The following is an 18,154-nucleotide window of genomic DNA, read 5'->3' on the forward strand; positions in this document are numbered from 1 at the left end:
TGTGTGTGTGTGTGTGTGTGTGTGTGTGTGTGTGTGTGTGTGTGTGTGTATGGCTTTAGAAGGACAATGTAGGTTAGGAATTGGCATGATTAAATAATACCAAGAGACAGGATACCATTATCACCATAGTCCAAATTTCTTTTTGTTTGATGTCACCCTGGTTTTGGGGATCTGATTAATATTTGGTATTTCTAGCAAAACATAAAGAATTTTACATGTCTATAATGGTCCAAAAGGAAACTTCTTTGGTTAGTTAACCCTATAAGCAAAAGCAAACAAACAAACAAGCAAACAAACAAACAAAAAACCTCTTTTCTCCCCTTCTTCCCTGTAGAATTTGTTTAAAGAGAGATTCAAAATGGTTGGTTTAGAGCTCTGTCTGGTTTAATATAACCAACTGTGGTTTACAAAAGATGGAACTTTTAAAGTTAGTTGAGGGTACTAATATGATCCAGGTTGTTAAGATCCTTGTTCACAAGAATTAAGAACAAATTAATGAAGCACAGGATAAAAATTAGCAGTAGTAATGAAAGGTCAATTTTCTTGAGAAGAAAAGCAGTGGTTGGGAGGTAGGGGGTTCCAGGTGGCTTGGTTGGTTAAGTGTTAGACTCTTGATTTAGGCTCAGGTCATGATCCTAGTGTCCTGGGTGGAGCTCCAAGTCTGGCTCTACACTCAGCGGGGAGTCTACTTGTCCCTCTCTGTCTGCTCCTTCCCCTGCCCCAGATCTCTTTCTCTCTTTCAAATAAATAAATAAATCTTAAAAAAAAAAAAAAAAAGCAGTTGGGACATAAAGTACTTGAGAGTCAGGTTTTATCACAGTGATTCTCAAACTCCAGAGTGTGTTGCAATGACCTGGTAGGCTTCTTAAACCACAGATCCCCATACCCACCCAAATTTCTGATTCACTAGCTCTGGGGTAAGGTCTGATAATTGGCATTTCTAATAAGTTCAAGGTCTACACTTTGAAAACTACTGTTCTACCCTAATAGGCCCTCCTGGGGTTGGAAGGCAAACAATTCTCTCCTGCCAGTTCTCTTAGGCCCAGTGCTGACCCTGTGCTGACCCCAAAATGGAAGGGGGGAGATTTTCTCCTTTGAACGCCATGTTCTTTTTTTTTTTTTAATTTATTTATTTATTTTCAGAAAAACAGTATTCATTATTTTTTCACCACACCCAGTGCTCCATGCAATCCGTGCCCTCTATAATACCCACCACCTGGTACACCAGCCTCCGCCATTTCAAACCCCTCAGATTGTTTTTCATGATTTACCTCCCCTTCCAATTTACCCCAACTCCCTTCTCCTCTCTAACACTCCTTGTCCTCCATGATATTTGTTATGCTCCACAAATAAGTGAAACCATATGATAATTGACTCTCTCTGCTTGACTTATTTCACTCAGCATAATCTCTTCCAGTCCTGTCCATGTTGCTACAAAAGTTGGGTATTCGTCCTTTCTGATGGAGGCATAATACTCCATAGTGTATATGGACCTCGAATGTCATGTTCTTTGAATTGTGATCATGGGTCACCTCCTCTTTTCATTCCAGAAGTATTTTCTCCATTATATCCTTTTCCTGACTGTACATGGGGAATCCATAAGAAATATACAAGTTTTTTTATTACAGTGTGAAATATTTAATACATGTACATTTATAATCAAGGTAGATCATAAACATACCATGTCCTCAGTTAGCTTGTCACAGCTTAACACATGGAGTGAGTGCTCAGGCTTGTCCTCTCTGCTTAGCAGTTGAAGGATCTTTTTGATCCACCCTGTCTCCCAGAAAGCTTTAAAATAACAAAGCCTGGGTCCCATCTCAGACATATAATCATATGATGTAAAAATCGCTAAGTGGGGGCTTGGCAATTAAAAGCATTTGGGATAGTTCTTATGTGCAGCCAGGGTTCAGACCAGTGGTAACCTGACCATGCCTTCTCACTGGTTATCAGTGGGGTGATCACCCTCACAGGGGTAAAAATTAGCTCTTTGCGGGGGGGGGGGTACAAAAATATATCTTAGGTATTATAATGGTTTGTGGACCCCCAAAGGGCCACAGTGTAACACAGGTGTATAGTAGATCTGTAGTATTAGCGTTTCATGGGGATGGAACAAAGTAGGAGAAGATTCTTTAGGAAGTGATCATGAAAACAGGTTGAGAAATACTGCCCTAACCCTGAAAGACTGCTGTGAGTTTTTGGTAATGTATCTGACTTCTGAAATGCACCATGAATCTGGTTGAGTGCTCTTGCAGACACACTGGTACGAAAAAAAAATTTTTTTAATTCTATTACCTGCTGATCATCTAGTGAGGTACGTTTACATATATTATTGAGTTAATCCTCATTGCCCTGTATTTTTCCTGTAGAATATACATCAAATTATATTAAGTTTTGCTTGATTCTGGCTTCACTCCATTTTCAAAGTATTTTATAATGAAAATAATTACTGTCTTCGTGAGGCTTAGCGAAATGTTCCATTGGAAGCTGGGAGGCAACCAGGTGGCTTCAGATTGCTTTCACTCTAAACAATGACCAAATATGTTTAATCCCTTTTGGAAAACATAACATTCCATTAGAAGAAATGGCAAAAGCAAGGAATCCCCATACCCTCATCTCGATAGTGTTATTTTTCTAAAGAAGTCTAGAAAATTGTCACTTCATTAATTTGTACTACTATGGTTGTTTTTAGAGTATAACTTGCCATAAAATAGGCAAACATTTAAAATACCTGTGGTTGAATATGCTCTTTTGCTATTTGCAAGGGTACAAGATAGTTTTAAAAGGTACCCAAGATTTTGTTATTTGGGTGGGATGAGGCCAACAAATCAGGAGATGATCACCATAACAGTGACAACAGTTACAGTTGCCATAACTGTAAAAACAGTTCCCAAGAGGAGGGGAGCAGCTGAGCCATGAAGGGCCACAGGGGAAGAAGGGGGGTTGGTCAGGAGGTAGAAGGAGACAGGGGAGGGCATGGGTGAAAACCTTAGGTGTGGTTTCTCAGGTTAGGAATGGGCAAGGTGAGCAGGTTTAGAGTTGGGTAGTTTGAATAATCCGTGTGCTGTGGACTGTGGTGGGAGGGGAAGAGGAGTGGTCCCTGTTGTCTGGTACTTGGCCTCAAGATGATTAGAGCAAAAGAATGTTCCTTCCTGGAGTGCTAGATAGAGGAGGAAGAGGATTTTTGGACTCTGGATTGGTTGGTTTGTACATCAAAGGGCTGCTCCAAGGCAGAGCAAGTTGTTGACACTGTCTGGGAATTAGCTAACCTGGGAAAGGCAGCCTATGCTAGTTGGTAAAACCTCAGATGTCAGAGTGTCAGGAAAACAGAAAATTTAAAAATATAGTTAATGTAGTTAAATATAGTTACTACAAAGTTGTCTCCAGAAACTCAAAGCTATAAACTAACTTGGTTGTGGAAAAGGAGGAAGACATTTGAATGTTGAAAAAATAATGTACCCAGATGCTATTAAGTCTTCTGGTCTATTTCTGTACAAGAGAAAGCTTTAACCAAGAATGCAGATGTTCAAATCTTCCTGATATTGTATACATAAATCAAGTTGGCAGGAGGAAGCAGATGGCAGGTGGAGTTGACTGGCATTGTGGCCTGGATAACTCTATGGCCTGTCTTATTCCCTGTGTGCTTGGCTTGTGCCAACACAGTGTATACTGATGGAAGCTCAGAGAAGATGCTGTCTGTTACCAGACAGTAGCAATACATGAAGAGACAGCAAGTTTGTTGGGACCCAACTGTGAAAATCCACAGGCTAGGCTCAGGATTTTCATTATTGCTGTAAGTAGGTAGTGGTTCTCTTTACCGTTCAACAGGAAGAAGGCTGCACTGGGTCCTGAAAAGAAACTGTGCTGTGTAGTGAAGTTAAGCCAGCACTTAAATTCTAAGTCAACTCTTCACTAGCTGCATAATCTTGGACTACAGATGTTACTTTTCTGGAATTGGGTTCTCTTCTCTTTTCTTCTTTTCTTTTCAAGATTTTATTTATTTATATGTTTGTTTGAGTGAGAGACAGAGAGACACCATGAGCAGGGAGAGGGACAGAGGGAGCAGGAGAGAGACAAGCAGACTCCCTGCTGAGTGGGAAGCCCAATGTGGGACTCGATCCCAGGACCTGAGATCATGGCCTGAGCTGAAGTCAGACCTGAGCCAACCAAGTGCCCCATGGACTTGGGTTTTTTTCATCCCAAAATGCAAATTATATCTGTTCTTGAGATTGGAAACAACCGAGAAACAAAACATAGGAAACAGAAGAAGATGTAAATATAACCAAACAAACTAGAGTAAGGTGAATCTGAGGATATGGCTAAGATGCGCAGCCATAATGAGCTTGTTTAGTATTTCACCCCAGAATTAAACTTCCCCACCCAGTCTCATGCAAAGCTGGAGAGAGCCCATTCTTTCAAACTTATCCAAGGACTAACTAAAGAATGCATCCTGAGGAAGGGTTCTGGGGTGGGAATAGCCAGAGGAGGCTGATTTCTTGTAGGCTTGTTCAGTACCTCCTCCCAGTCTCAAGAATCAGGGAGGGCAGGCGCACATGTCCCCGCTTGAAGAACAAGTGAGGAGGAGTGAGAGAGGAGACAGTAGGTCCCCACGTCTCTGCTCTGGAAAAAGTACAGGTGGGGGCTGGAAATCCCCCTTCACTACTTCGAGGATTATTATGAAGATAGATTATAGATAAAATATGCAAGATGCCTAGCCAGAAAGTAAGCATGTTAAGTGGAAAGTTGAAATTCAGTGAAATGACTGTCATTTTTGGTCTTTTTTTTTTCTTTCATGATACCCAAGAGTAAGTTTTTTAATTCATGAGAAAAGGGGATGTACTGTCTGAATCCAATTTACTTGTAATTATGTACTCTGAATTACCTCATATGATTCTCAAATTCCATTCCAGTAAGACCGCAGATTGGTGAAAATGCCAGAAATAATGTAATAGCAATCCGTAAACATGAGTATTAAATTGTACCATTCCATTATTCTTGTTAGTATTTTAATTGCTCACTTTGGATGGTAGTTGTTTAATTCATCTTTCCTCATAGAACAAATTAGCACATTCTTCATTATTACATGTACAGGCCACCAGCAAATGAGAACTTTTCCAACAAGGATACTAAGACAGACTGTTTATTAAGTGCTTTGTCTGCCAGGCCTTGTGCCAGATGCTTTATAAAGCTTTATTCCTAATTGTTTACCCACTCTAGAAGGAATTATTATTATCCCAATACTATAAAGGAGAAAACTGAAGGTCAAAGAGATCAAGTAACTTCCCCAAAGTTCTACAGATTGAAAGTTGTAAAGTCAGAATCATAACTCAGAATCCAACAAAGCCCACATTCTCCCCTTTAAGTATATCCTTGGCCTCCCCTGGGAAAAAAATCTCATGTGAAAAGAGAGGAAATAATGTTGTGGTTCCATTAGTGTAACTAACAGAAGTGACCTTGGAACTTCACTTAGTGGAAGTATAACGAGGGATTGGAAGACAGCCTTTTTAAACCCTCACATATTATTTTAAACACATTATTTATTTTCAGCTAAGATGTTTGGTTGGTTATCCAAACTGTGTTGAAAGTTTAGGGAAATTTGAAACAAGGGTTTTTTTGTTTGTTTGTTTGCATTGATTTTAATTTGAAGCTTTTAATGGGCACACCATTGATTTAAGGTTCTATAGTATCTTGTACTTCTCTATTCTTATGGCTTCATCACACTTGGAACAGGGTAGGTGCTCATTAAATATTCACAGACTATTTGGGTGTGCTAATTAATGATTAAAGGCATAGGGTTCTTAGAAATGAGTGGTAGAGGTATCAAATTCAGGCAAGAAAAGGAGAGACTCTCCAGGACCCAACCTTCCTCCAACGACAGATGTTCTTTTTGAAAATTAAAAATTGCTCATATTAGTATGTTTCATGAGGCTTTCAACACTTTGTACCATATAGAATGTTATTATGTTTCCACAGTTTCATGTATAACTGCAAAACCACCATGCTTATTATAGATTCCTGGGTATTAATAGAAAGTGCCAAGGGTCACCAAAGTAAAGATCATAAGCAAGCCTGAGGTTGAGTGCTAATGAGCTCCACAGAGAATCAGGGAAACTGACCTCCCTTGGTCCTTTCCAGTGAATTGTCCTCTAACAAAACTGGATGCCTCTGGGCTTGGTGAGGAATGGATCAGAGTGTGACAAGGTAGAGTGGAATCCTCTCACTGGCCTCCTTTCCCCCTCACTCCTCCCAGAAAGCCAGGATTCCTACCAGGTGCTCGTCCCTCCTGACACACAGCCTGTGTCTGTCTTCACACAGACTGCTGCTCTCTTTAGATCCTGTACCTGCCTTCTCTTCGGCGTTACCAATTATGTATGCTCTTCTCATACAGGCTTTATTTGCTAGTAAAATCACAGTTTTATTTACTTTTTAAAAATATTTAAATATATGGATTTTCATGTAACCATATCCTATAGTCTGTACATATCTTTTTTTTTTTTTTAAATAAAGATTTTATTTATTTATTTATTTGAGAGTGAGAGAGAGACAGAGCATGAGAGGGAAGAAGGTCAGAGGGAGAAGCACAGTGCTCACGGAGCTGGGAGCCTGATGAGGGACTCGATGCAGGGATTCTGGGATCATAACTTGAACTGAAGGCATTTGCTTAACCAACTAAGTCACCCAGGTGTCCATGTACATATCTTTAAAACAAAAAAAGATTTTTAAAAACTTATACTTTGCTTACAGATATACTTAGATGTCTTCATTGTTCAACAGTAGGGTCTTCCCCCCAGTTTCTTTCTGCCTTTTTTTTTTTTTTAAACTTCAGGAAGATTATTTATGGGGAAAGTCCTAGACCCTATTCCCAAACTAAACACAAATTATAATTCAAAACACCGTTTTATATCGACTTATTATTGCCATGTAGAGAATATGTATATCTCCAAGGTGAAAGTATATTCAACTAAAACTGGCATTTCTCTGCTAATGAAAGTCTCGTCTGAAAGTAAGCCAGAAGAACACTTATATGCATTCAGGAAGAGAATGAAGCTGAAGCAACCTTAGGCATAAAACTGAGCTAGAGGTGAGTATATATATATATATATATATATATATATATATATATTAATTGGTTAGTTGATCCATTGTCTTTCCATATATAGATATAGATAAGAATATAGGTGTATGTGTATAGGTAAATCAGTATGTGTGTGTCTGTATCTCTCTCTCCATATGTATCTATATCTATACCCTGGGAAATATGCAAAGAAGAAGAATAGCTCACACTTCCAAAGTACATACCATGTGCCTGGTATTGTCTAAACACCTTACGTTTATTAAACTCGTTTCAGGCTCACAATAAATCTACGTGGGAAGTATGACGTTGTCAGTTTTACAGATGAGGAAATTGATGTGTAAGCAAATAACGTTGCCCAAGATCACACAGGTAGTAAAGGGATGACTTGAACCCAAACAGTCTGGCTCTAGTCTTTTCCGCCAGTCCAAACTGCCTCCATCCTCAGAGGAGGTGTAACATAACAGCAAATTTAAATAGTCGCATAGGAAACGTGAAATGCCTCCATTCCATGACACAAAGCGTCCCACAACAGGGTGTCCTTAGATAGCGCTGGGTCCTGCGGCAGGGCCAGTGGCAGATCAGCAGGGTCTGTTTCCCATCGATCTTACTATGGACTGAGATAAGCAAGGGAGGCTTCTTGGGAAGGCAAGAATGGAATTGGGCCTTCTTCAGTGGAAGAACTGGTTGAGAGAAGCAGAGAACAAAAAGCATTCTAAGGTGGGAAAAGGACTTGCCACTGTTCAGAGACCAAAAAGCACAAAGCGTTACTCAAAGAGGAGCAGTAGGAAGGCCAGTCTGCCTGGAGCAACAGGGTCAAGCAGAGAAAGACAGTTTAGAAAGGTTTCTTAAATCCTATTGGAGAAAGACAACTATCATATGATCCCCTGATATGAGGAAGTGGAGATGCAACGTGGGGGGTTAAGAGAGTAGGAGAAGAATAAATGAAACAAGATGGGATTGGGAGGGAGACAAACCGTAAGTGACTCTTAATCTCACAAAACAAACTGAGGGTTGCTAGGGGGAGGGGGGGCTGGGAGAAGGGGGGTGGGGTTATGGACATTGGGGAGGGTATTTGCTATGGTGAGTGCTGTGAAGTGTGTAAACCTCGCGATTCACAGACCTGTACCCCCGGGGATAAAAATATATTATATGCTTATAAAAAATATAAATAAATAAATAAAATAAAAGCCTTTACGACAGTAAAGGTGATAAACTTTAAAAAAAAAAAAAGAAAGAAAGGTTGCTTAAATCCAGATGTTACAAGGATGTGACTGTCAGGCAAAGAATTTGGGCTTCGTTTCATAGATAAAGTGGTGGTGTCTTAAGAGGTCAAGATCAAGAATGGAAAAGTGAAAAAACAGGATTTGGGGAATATTAATCTGGCAACCATGTGCAAGATGAATGGACAGGATAACAAAAGGGAAAAAGGGTCCTACTTGGAAATTTGTATATTTTTCAAGACAAGGGCCCGTAATTCAATAGGTATGTTTTAGATAAATAAAAAGGAAGGAAGGCATAAATCTGGAAATAATCCTGAGAAAATATCAGTAGGAATGGTCTGAAGGGTTAAGGAACCCCAAGGGAAAAACATCAAAGATTATTTCAAAGATTTTAAAGGTGAGTAACACAAAGTAAGATGGAGTCCGTGGGAGAAGATACGCCCTGAAATGAGAAGAGAGATTATCGTATTTTGTCATCATCAAAATTATTCCTGATTGGGTAAGTTAGTTCTTACTCTGCCAGCCAGTCAATCGGTAATTCTTCCTGAGCACTGGAATTCAGAACAGAGGAGGACGGAAGCTTGGTGGGAGAGAAGGAGGCAAGTGTAACTCCCAGTGAAATAAACTGTAGAGCTTGGGTGATCTTAGCTCTGACTTCTTTTCTTTTGGTACATGGAGGATGCATGTAGGAGGGTGACGTGGTGAAAACAAGCTGATGGACTCACTCACACAAGAGATCCTGGGAGTGTCCTGGCAACTTTCATCTCTGTAATGAATTTTTTTAAAAATTTTTTTAAACTTATTTTTTATTTATTTTCAGCATAACAGTATTCATTATTTTTGCACCACACCCAGTGCTCCATGCAATCCGTGCCCTCTGTAATATCCACCACCTGGTACCCCGACCTCCCCCCCACCTTTAAAACCCTCAGATTGTTTTTCAGAGTCCATAGTCTCTCATGGTTCACCTCCCCTTCCAGTTTCCCCCAACTCCCTTCGGATTTTTTTTTTTTTTAAGGTTTTATTTATTTGACAGACAGAGATAACCAGTAAGCAGAGAGATAGGCGGGGGCGGGGGTGTAGGGAAGCAGGCTCAGAGATCCTGATGTGGGCCTGATCCCAGGACCCTGAGACCATGACCTGAGCCGAAGGCAGAGGCTTTAACCCACTGAGCCACCTAGGTGCCCCTCTGTAATGGATTTTTGAACTATGGTCTTTATTTAGAAAACCCAACGCCCCCAGAACATGGGAGGTTCCCCCCAAGGGAAGTTTACTGTGATCTTCCATGGCAGGGCCCTCCTGGGTGCTTCTGATCTGAAAGGTTCTTGAGAATCTGTGGAGAGAAGTAGGAGGTAGGCGGGGACCCATCAACACACCCACCTAGGAAATCAGCGGCCAGTTCTATCTTTCTGGCCTTTGGCCCATATAACCTAGTGTATAAGAATATGTGCTTGGGAATCAGGTCTGGATTCAATCCCCAGCTCCTCCATTTATCAAAATTATGATGCAGAAAGCCATTTAATCCCATTTATCATCTGTAAAGATGGCAGTAATAACCCCATATCAATGATTATTGTTAAATGCTATGTTCATGTGGCACAATGTTTTTATTTTATTTTACTTTATAAGAGAGAGTGAGTGAGCATGCTTGGAGGGGAGGGGCAGAGGGAGAGGGAGAGAGAACCCTAAGCAGGCTCCACACTCAGCACGGAGGCCAACATGGGGTCCATCCTACAAGCTTAAGATCATGACCTGGGCAGAAATCAAGAGTCAGGTGCTTAACCAGCTGAGCCACCCAGCCACCCCATGTGACACACTAAATACATGAGATCTACTTTCCTATGTAAGGAGGTTAAAAGGAAGATTGGTGCTTATCCTACTGGATTATGAGGACTGAGTATTGTCAGGTCTCAATCCTGATTCTTTTACTACATAACAAAATGGCTTGCATATCTGAACCTTTTCATAGCCCTTCTGTGCCCACTAATACATGTTATTCTCACAACAGACCTGTGAGTGAGTCAGTGTGTTTGTTGTTCCTCCTTTTTGCAGATGGAGAGGATCTTCAGAAAGGGGCAAAGTGTTGTTTCAATCCTAAAACGAGGTCACAGAGCCTGACCTGGAACCCAGGGCTGCTCACTCCTGTCAGATCCTGATGGAAAAAAGCCTGCCACCACTTTCCCTGTGAAAATACCCCTCTACTTATGTAGTGAACACAGTGCAGAAATGAGCTCTAGTCACATCAAAGACCTGCTTGTTGAACTTTTGACTTTTGGCAAGTCTTAGCCTCAGCAGTTCCTTGGTATTCTTTCTACTTTAACTTTTAGTTTTCAAGGCACTTTTAAATTTACTCTTAGCATTCTTTTTTTTTTTTTTAAGATTTTTTTATTTCTTCATGTAACAGAGAGGGAGATCACAAGTAGACAGAGAGGCAGGCAGAGAGGGAGGGGGAAGCAGGCTTCCCGCTGAGCAGAGAGCCCGATGTGGGGCTCGATCCCAGGACCCTGAGATCATGACCTGAGCCGAAAGCAGAGGATTAACCCACTGAACCACCCAGGCGCCCCTACTCTTAGCATTCTTGAATAGTAGGCATTGGTTTTTTTTTTTTTTTTTTTCACACTCAAAGAAATGTATGACTATGTTCCCTCTAAGTCCACATTACCTATCCAAATATTCAAATCAGAATGTTGGTTTGGATACATGTGGTGTGTGTATGGAGGGGGGTGTGTGTTAATTAACATGAGGAAAGTGCAAGTGAAATTAATCTCAAAGATTTTGAGATACGTCATATTACTTTAAATCCTTTGATTTTGAATATAAAATATGCTTTTCTTCAACTGTGTACATCAAGTTAATGAATTGACTGGTCCATTTTTTAAAAAGATTTTATTTATTTATTTGAGATAGAGTGAGCATGAGTGGGGGTCGAGGAAGGGCAGATGGGGAGGGAGAAGCAGAAGCAGATACTCCATTAAGCAGGGAGCCCGATACGGGACTGGATCCCAGGACCCCAGGATCATGACCAAAACCAAAAGTCGTCGCCTAACCAACTGAGCCATCAGTGCTCCCAGTCCATTATTTAATAAAATTTTGTACTTGCTTGAGAGGTATAAGATTCTAGAGAAGCAGGTTTCAGTCTTAGGTAACTTTGTCTACCTCTTAGGACCTTGTGGCTGGTAGGAAAGGGGGTGGGAGAAGGAAGAGAGAGGGTCAAAAGTAGACTGACATTTCTGAATCCATCTCCAGTGAGATCAGGATCCCAAAGAGCTCTGTTCTGCAACTTGTCCGTCGTTGCACAAGTGGAGGGAAACTATAGAAAATTCTCCATATCTCCTCTGGCAGTCTTCGACAATCTCAGACTGCTTTAGTCATCATTTCTCTTCTAGAAGCAAGATGGTTTTATTAGAAGAATAGTCGAAATTTTCCCTCAATGTGCTCCCCTCAAATTTTTGAGGGTTAAGTCATAGAATGATCTGCCAGCCCCCAAGGGAGATACACTTGGGAAAAGAAAAAAAAAAAAAAGGACCAGTATTCCTGCATTTTGAGGTCATGCATTCAATTTTACTTTAATTTAAAAGATATGTTTTCCCCAAGGCACTAATTTTTATGTTCCAGGACAGATGACATTTTGACCCTATGTGATATATTTCTATTCAGAGATTTCAGGATATGTTTTTTCATTAGTAAATAAAACTGAGATGTATTGACTATAAAGTTGTGGGTAACACAGAATTTCTTATTTTTATAAAAAGACAAGGAGTATATTTTCCTTGGAAGCAAGGAATTAATTGCAGCCCCGAGATGTATAGCCCATCCCCACATCAAGCATCAAAGGAAAGCAGCTCCCTCAAATAATCACTCTCCATCCTTTTCACTTCGCAAGCTAATCATGGAGGCTTGAACCCTAAATTTAACTTTGGAAGTTTGCTGCAAGTTCCAAAGAATTTCCTCAATAGGTTTCAAATGTTAGCACTTTGTGGGCTTGGGAATGAAGAATTAAAAGAGGAGCGGTGATTACAGTTGCAATAAAAACTTGGCACAGAATGAAACAGGTTTTCCCTCTCTCTCTCTCTTTCCAAGTTGTATTCACCTAAAGCAATAAATGTGTGGGTGATTGCCCCTGAGATTTTCCAATAATCTCAAGGCAGTTTAATGGCATAGGCAATGGGCTTTTTAAGAAGCTCACTATAAACAATTTCAATTCAAGGAGTATCTTTTAAACTCACTCTGGGGCAAATCTGGTATAAAGAGACATGCGAGGTACAGAAGAAACATGACCCCCAGGCCCTCTCTTGTTGTCCCTGACCGCCATGCCGCCCCGCCTTTCTTTCCTAGTTCCTCCTCCTCTACCAGTTTCTATATGGTGGAGTCTCTAAGGCCCTACTTGGAATGTCCACCTTGGAGGAACCTTTTGTCTTCTCTGCACTCTTTCCCTATGTATAGTGGGCTGAATGGTGGTCCCCAAAGAGATATGTTCACACCTGAATTCCCAGAACTTGTGAATGTTAGTGAATGTTACCTTACTTGGGAAAAGGGGTCTTTGCAGATGTAATTATGTTAAGGAATTTGAGATGAAGAGATCATGCTGAATTATTCAGGTAGAACCTAAATCTAATAACTGTCCTTGTAAGAGACACACAGGAGAGGGGGACCTGGGTGGCTCAGTCGGTTAAGCATCTGCCTTTAGCTTAGGTCATGATCTCAGAGTCCTGGGATCAAGGCCCATATCAGGCTCCCTGCTCAGTGGGGAACCTGCTTCTCCCCCCTCCCCCACCCTTGCCCCCCCACTTGTTCTCTCTCTCTCAAATAAATGAATAAAATCTTTAAAAAAGGGAGAGACACACACACAGGGGAGATTTGACAGACAGAAGAGGAGAAGGATATGTGACCAAAGAGGTAGAGTTTGGAGTGATATGGTCACATTAGGCCACAAGTCAAGGATTGCTGAGAGCCACAGAAGCTAAAAGAATGAAAATATGCATTCTTCCCTAGAGTTTCCAGAGGGAGTGCAGCCCCTATAGACACCTTGATTTTGAACTTCTGGCTCCAGACTATAAGAGAATAAGTTTCTCTTGTGTTAAGTCACCAGTTTGTAGCTATTTGTTACAGCATCCACAAGAAACTCATACACTAGTGATCCCATCTAATCTCTCATCTTCCTATCCCATCCATAGAATTCAATTTTCAAACCTGACCTCCCCTCAGAGTGCCATACCCAGCATACATCTAACTCGCTTACTGGACCTCTCCATTTGATATCAAGAGATATCGCAAACTTAATATGGCTAAGGGAACTCTTAATTTCCAACATTTACACTCACAAATCTACTTCCAAGTGTTCCCCATCAATAAATGGCACTGCTATCTCAGGTTTAGGGCTCGTTGCAACTACTTCATGGCTCTTGCAAAGAACCTAAACATCATGCTTGATTCTCTTCTTGTTCTCAATACCTGCCGCCTAATTCCTAGATGGATCCTTCTTAGCTACTATCTTAGTCCATCTTCTCTGACTCAGGTTTCTGTTACAGACTTCTGATTCTCTGCTTCTTCTCTGATCCGGCTCCACTAAAGCCAGAATAAACTTCCTACAGTGTGACTCAGATCCTATTACTCTCTGCCAAAGATTTTTTTTCCTCCAAACTCAGGAGTTTTATTTTACTTTATTTTTTTTAATTTCCTTCATTTATTCATGACAGACAGAGAAATAGAGAGAAGGAGGCAGAGGCAGAAGCAGGCTCCCTACTGAGCAGAGAGCCCATTGTGGGACTCGATCCTACTGCCCTGGGATCATGACCTGAGCCAAAGGCAGACACTTAACCGACTGAGCCACCCAGGCACCCTCTGCCAAAGATGTTTTAATAGCTTTCTGTTCCTGTTAGAATAATATCCAAATTTCTTACCTTGGTCTAAAATAATGGTTCTCAACTGGAGCTTTTTGGCTTCTCATTTATTACTTTGGTGCCCATTTGGTAATCTCCATTTGGTAATCACAGTTGCTTAGGTTCTTTGATTGTTACTAGGAAGAGCCTACTGGCACCTAGTGGGTAGAGGTCAGGAATGCTGCTAAACATCCCACACTGCACAGAACAGCCTCACATGGTAAAGAATTATCTGGCCCTAAATGTCAGTAGTGCTAAGGTTGAGAAATCCTAGCCTGTGGAGGCTGCAGGAACTGATTGATATCTGCCTTCTGTTGTCTCATTTCCTTCTACTCTTCCTCAAATATGCCGAGCTTGTCCACATTTCAGAGCTTTTGCATAGACTTTGGGTTGAAACATATTTTCCTAGCTCTTTGCAACTCTGTATCTTCATTATTTAGGTGTGAGCTCAAATATTACCTCCTCAGAGAGACATTTGCCATCTCTAGTGGCCTTCACCATCCTGCCCAAGTTGCTCTATCACATTAGTCTCTTTTTACTTTCTGTAATATTGATCTTATTAGTACTTTATTATTTTTTTTATTTTCAGCATAACAGTATTCATTATTTTTGCACCACAGCCAGTGCTCCATGCAATCTGTGCCCTCTCTAATACCAACCACTTGGTTCCCCCAACCTCCCACCCCCCGCTGTTTCAAACCCCTCAGATTGTTTTTCAGAGTCCATGTCTCTCATGGTTCACCTCCCCTTCCAATTTCCCCCAACTCTTAGTACTTTAACTCAATTATATTGGTGTTTGTTTACTGTTGGCTTCTTTGCTCAAAGATTTAAGGTCCCCTAAGGTCTTCCAAGCTCTTTGCCATCTGCACCTGCAGCCATACTTGGCACAGAGTAAGTGCTCAGTGAATATTTGTCAAATCACTGGGTACAAATGTAAAGCAATAGAGGATGATTAAATAACTCATCAAATGTTTGGTGCTAAAAGTGATGCGGTGAATCACCAGGAAGGCAGGTTTATTTCTAGCTCTTGTTAATTTCTAGTGAATGGCTCTGGGTATTACCTCCATTAAGGACTTAACTCCACTGACCAAAGGAGTGGTTGGGATGTTAAGCCTACCTTGTTTGTAGAAAAGATGTAATTTTGCCTGTGACTCTGTTGTTCTGAAGATAATGTAGGTTTTCAGGTAGTAGACAGCTGGTAACCAGTTGATAATATGGTTGTGGAGTTTGAAGCATGCACACAGAAGTAACAGATGAGTCCCTGAGAGCAGACAGGTCCACTGAGGGATTGCTTTTGGAGAGAAAAACCAAGAATTTTCTCTGAAAGAACTTACCATTTGGAACAGAGAAAAAGAAGAGTCAAAGGAAATAGAGAAAACTGGTTAGAAAAGTAATAGGAAAACAAAACAAAGCAAAGTCTCTGAAGCCCTGAGTCATGGAGTGATAGAAGACAGTTCATTTATAAAAGAAGCATTGTTAGCCCTCCTAGAAGCTGATTCTCACCTCCCTCTTGATCCTCTGTTAGCTTCAGCCTATTGGCTTCCTTTCCAGCCTCCACCATCAGGGTGGCCGAGAAGTCCTACAAGTTGTCCACCTCTGGCCCCCAGGGCCTTCAGCAGCCACTCTGACACAAGCATTCCTGGCACCCACATCAGCTTCTTTACTTTATGTGGGCAGCAGAAGGAGCTACTGGGGTGGCCTTGGCACCAGCACGAGTGTGATTGGGGGTTATGGCAGGGTGGGGGTATGGGGTATAGCTGTCTCTGAATCTGAGACTGCTGAGACCCCTTAAGCTGGGGGTATACCCCAACGTTCAAGCTGTGCACACCCCGGAGATGGAGGAGATAAAGACCCCCAACAAGTTTGCTTCCTTCATCGACAAGATGCAGCACCTGGAGCAGCAGAACAAAATTCTGGAGACCAAGTGAAGCCTCCTACAGCAGCAGAAGACAGCTCAGAGCAACATGGGCAGAGCGTTCGAGAGCTCCATCAACCACCTTCCAGGGCAACCGGACACACAGGGCCAGGAGAAGCTTCATCTGGAGGTGGAGCTTGGCAACATTCATGGGCTGGTGGAGGACTTCAGGAAGGAGGAGATCAAAGAGCACGCAGACATGGAGAATGAATTTGAATGAATTTGTCCTCATCAAGAAGGATGTGGATAAAGCTTTCATGAATGAAGTAGAGCTGGAGTCCCTCCTGGAGAGCCTGACCGACAAGATCAGCTTCTTAAGGCAGCTATAGCAGGGGAAATTTGTGAGATGCAATCTCAGATCTCTGACACGTTTGTGGTATTGTCCATGGACAACAGTTGCTCCCTGAACCTTGATAACATCATTGCCAAGGTCAAAGCCCTGTACAAGGGCATTGCCAACTACAGCCAAGCTGAGGTCAGATCATGTACCAGATCAAGTATGAGGAGCTGTAGACATTGGCTGGAATGACCTCTATCACATGAAGACAGATTTCAGAGATGAAACAAGTATCAGCCAACCCCAGGCTGAGATCAGGGACCGTAAAGGCCAGAGGGCTTCCCTGGAGGCTATAAACAACTCTGGGAGCTGGCTGTTAAGGATGCCAAAGCCAAGCTGGCCAAGCTGGAGGCTGCCCTATAGAGAGTCAAGCAGGACATGGCGCCACAACTGTGTGAGTACTGGGAGCTCCTCAGAGTCAAGCTGGCCCTGGACATTGAGATCGCCACTGAACATGAGTATCCATCCATACCAAGACCACCAGTGGCTACTCCGGTGGACTGAGCTGGGCCTACGAAAGCCTCACCAGTCCTGGCCTCAACTATGGCCTCAGTTCCTTCCAACCTAGTTTCAGCTCGGCAGGGGTTCCAGCTCCTTTAGCCATGTGAACCCCAATGAGTGTGTGGTTGTGAAGAAGATTGAGACCATGATGGGAAGCTGGTGTCCGAGCGGTCTCATGTCCTGACCAAGTGAACAAGCACTGTAGTCCCCCCCACCACCCCCAGCCTCCCAACTCCTGTAGCTGCCATACAGCCTTGGGGAAAGAGCTGTGCTGAGGAGCATCGGGAACAGGGAGACACCTAAGGATCAGCCCCCATCCTCAGCCTGCTCTTGAGGGGAGTCTACCGCCCTGGGTAAAACCTCTCGCCCATGACCCCACCTAAAAACCAATTCAAGTGTCTTTTCCCAAATAAAGCCTCAAATGTCTCTGCCAGTGTCCCCCTCCCCCATAAAAAATAAATAAAAGAAGCATTGCTGATGCATTTTTGGAATTTTGTGCTTTTGTGTTGGGGATACATGTTCCTTCCATTAATCAGTGAATAGCTGAAAAGTTTTTGGCAAAGCAAAAATAAATTTAGCTATAAAGAAGTACCTAGAAACAGAGAAGATAATGAAAATATTCATTTCTTACTTTCTAAAAATGTTAACCCTGCTATGAAATTCCTGTAATCCTAAAGGGTTTGGGGATAGTCCTCAGACCGCCAATTTTTCTAGTATCTATTTTACTTACTAGGAAAAAGTCTGATAATTTCTAATAGCTTCAAAGTGTTGGAAATAGAAGTTACTCTGTTCCCTTTCACCCTGTGTTGAGTGGTTGAGAAATCACCGAGGGAGATTGGCAAAATTGAGAACTGGCAAAAGCTTCCATCTGCCCCAAACTGATCCAGTCCCATTTCCATGTTTGGAAATGGTTTCTTGAGCTTATCCACACTTTGTTGGCAGGTCATATCTTTGCAGGATGACAGGCACTTTTCTTTCTGCCACCCACTAGCCATGATCCTGGCCTTGGGGAATGCAAACCGTCTGTCATGTCCAGAATCTGTGGGCAAATAAACCAAGGACCAAGTGAAAATGTGGGTGCGGCCATTGTGTAAGGACTAACCGCATGGCCACCAAGCATTGCTGCGCTTGCCTGTAGAGGTGGATTTTGTCCCATCGTAGAAAGAGAGTAGGGAAGGAGAGGATGTTTTTGAAACGTGGGTTGATACGGAGAGTTAAACTTACCTG

General features: G+C 42.0%; 1 protein-coding gene and 1 pseudogene across 1 annotated transcript in view; both read left to right on the forward strand.

Annotated features, from left to right (window-relative positions):
- SYNPO2 (synaptopodin 2) overlaps window positions 1-18,154 on the forward strand; it is a 176,446-nt gene that overhangs the window by 61,296 nt on the left and 96,996 nt on the right. The window lies entirely within an intron of this gene.
- Window positions 12,549-17,119, forward strand: LOC132008140 (keratin, type II cytoskeletal 8-like; annotated as a pseudogene).

Source organism: Mustela nigripes, chromosome 1, assembly GCF_022355385.1.
Source record: "Mustela nigripes isolate SB6536 chromosome 1, MUSNIG.SB6536, whole genome shotgun sequence".
NCBI classification, from domain to species: Eukaryota; Metazoa; Chordata; class Mammalia; order Carnivora; family Mustelidae; genus Mustela; species Mustela nigripes.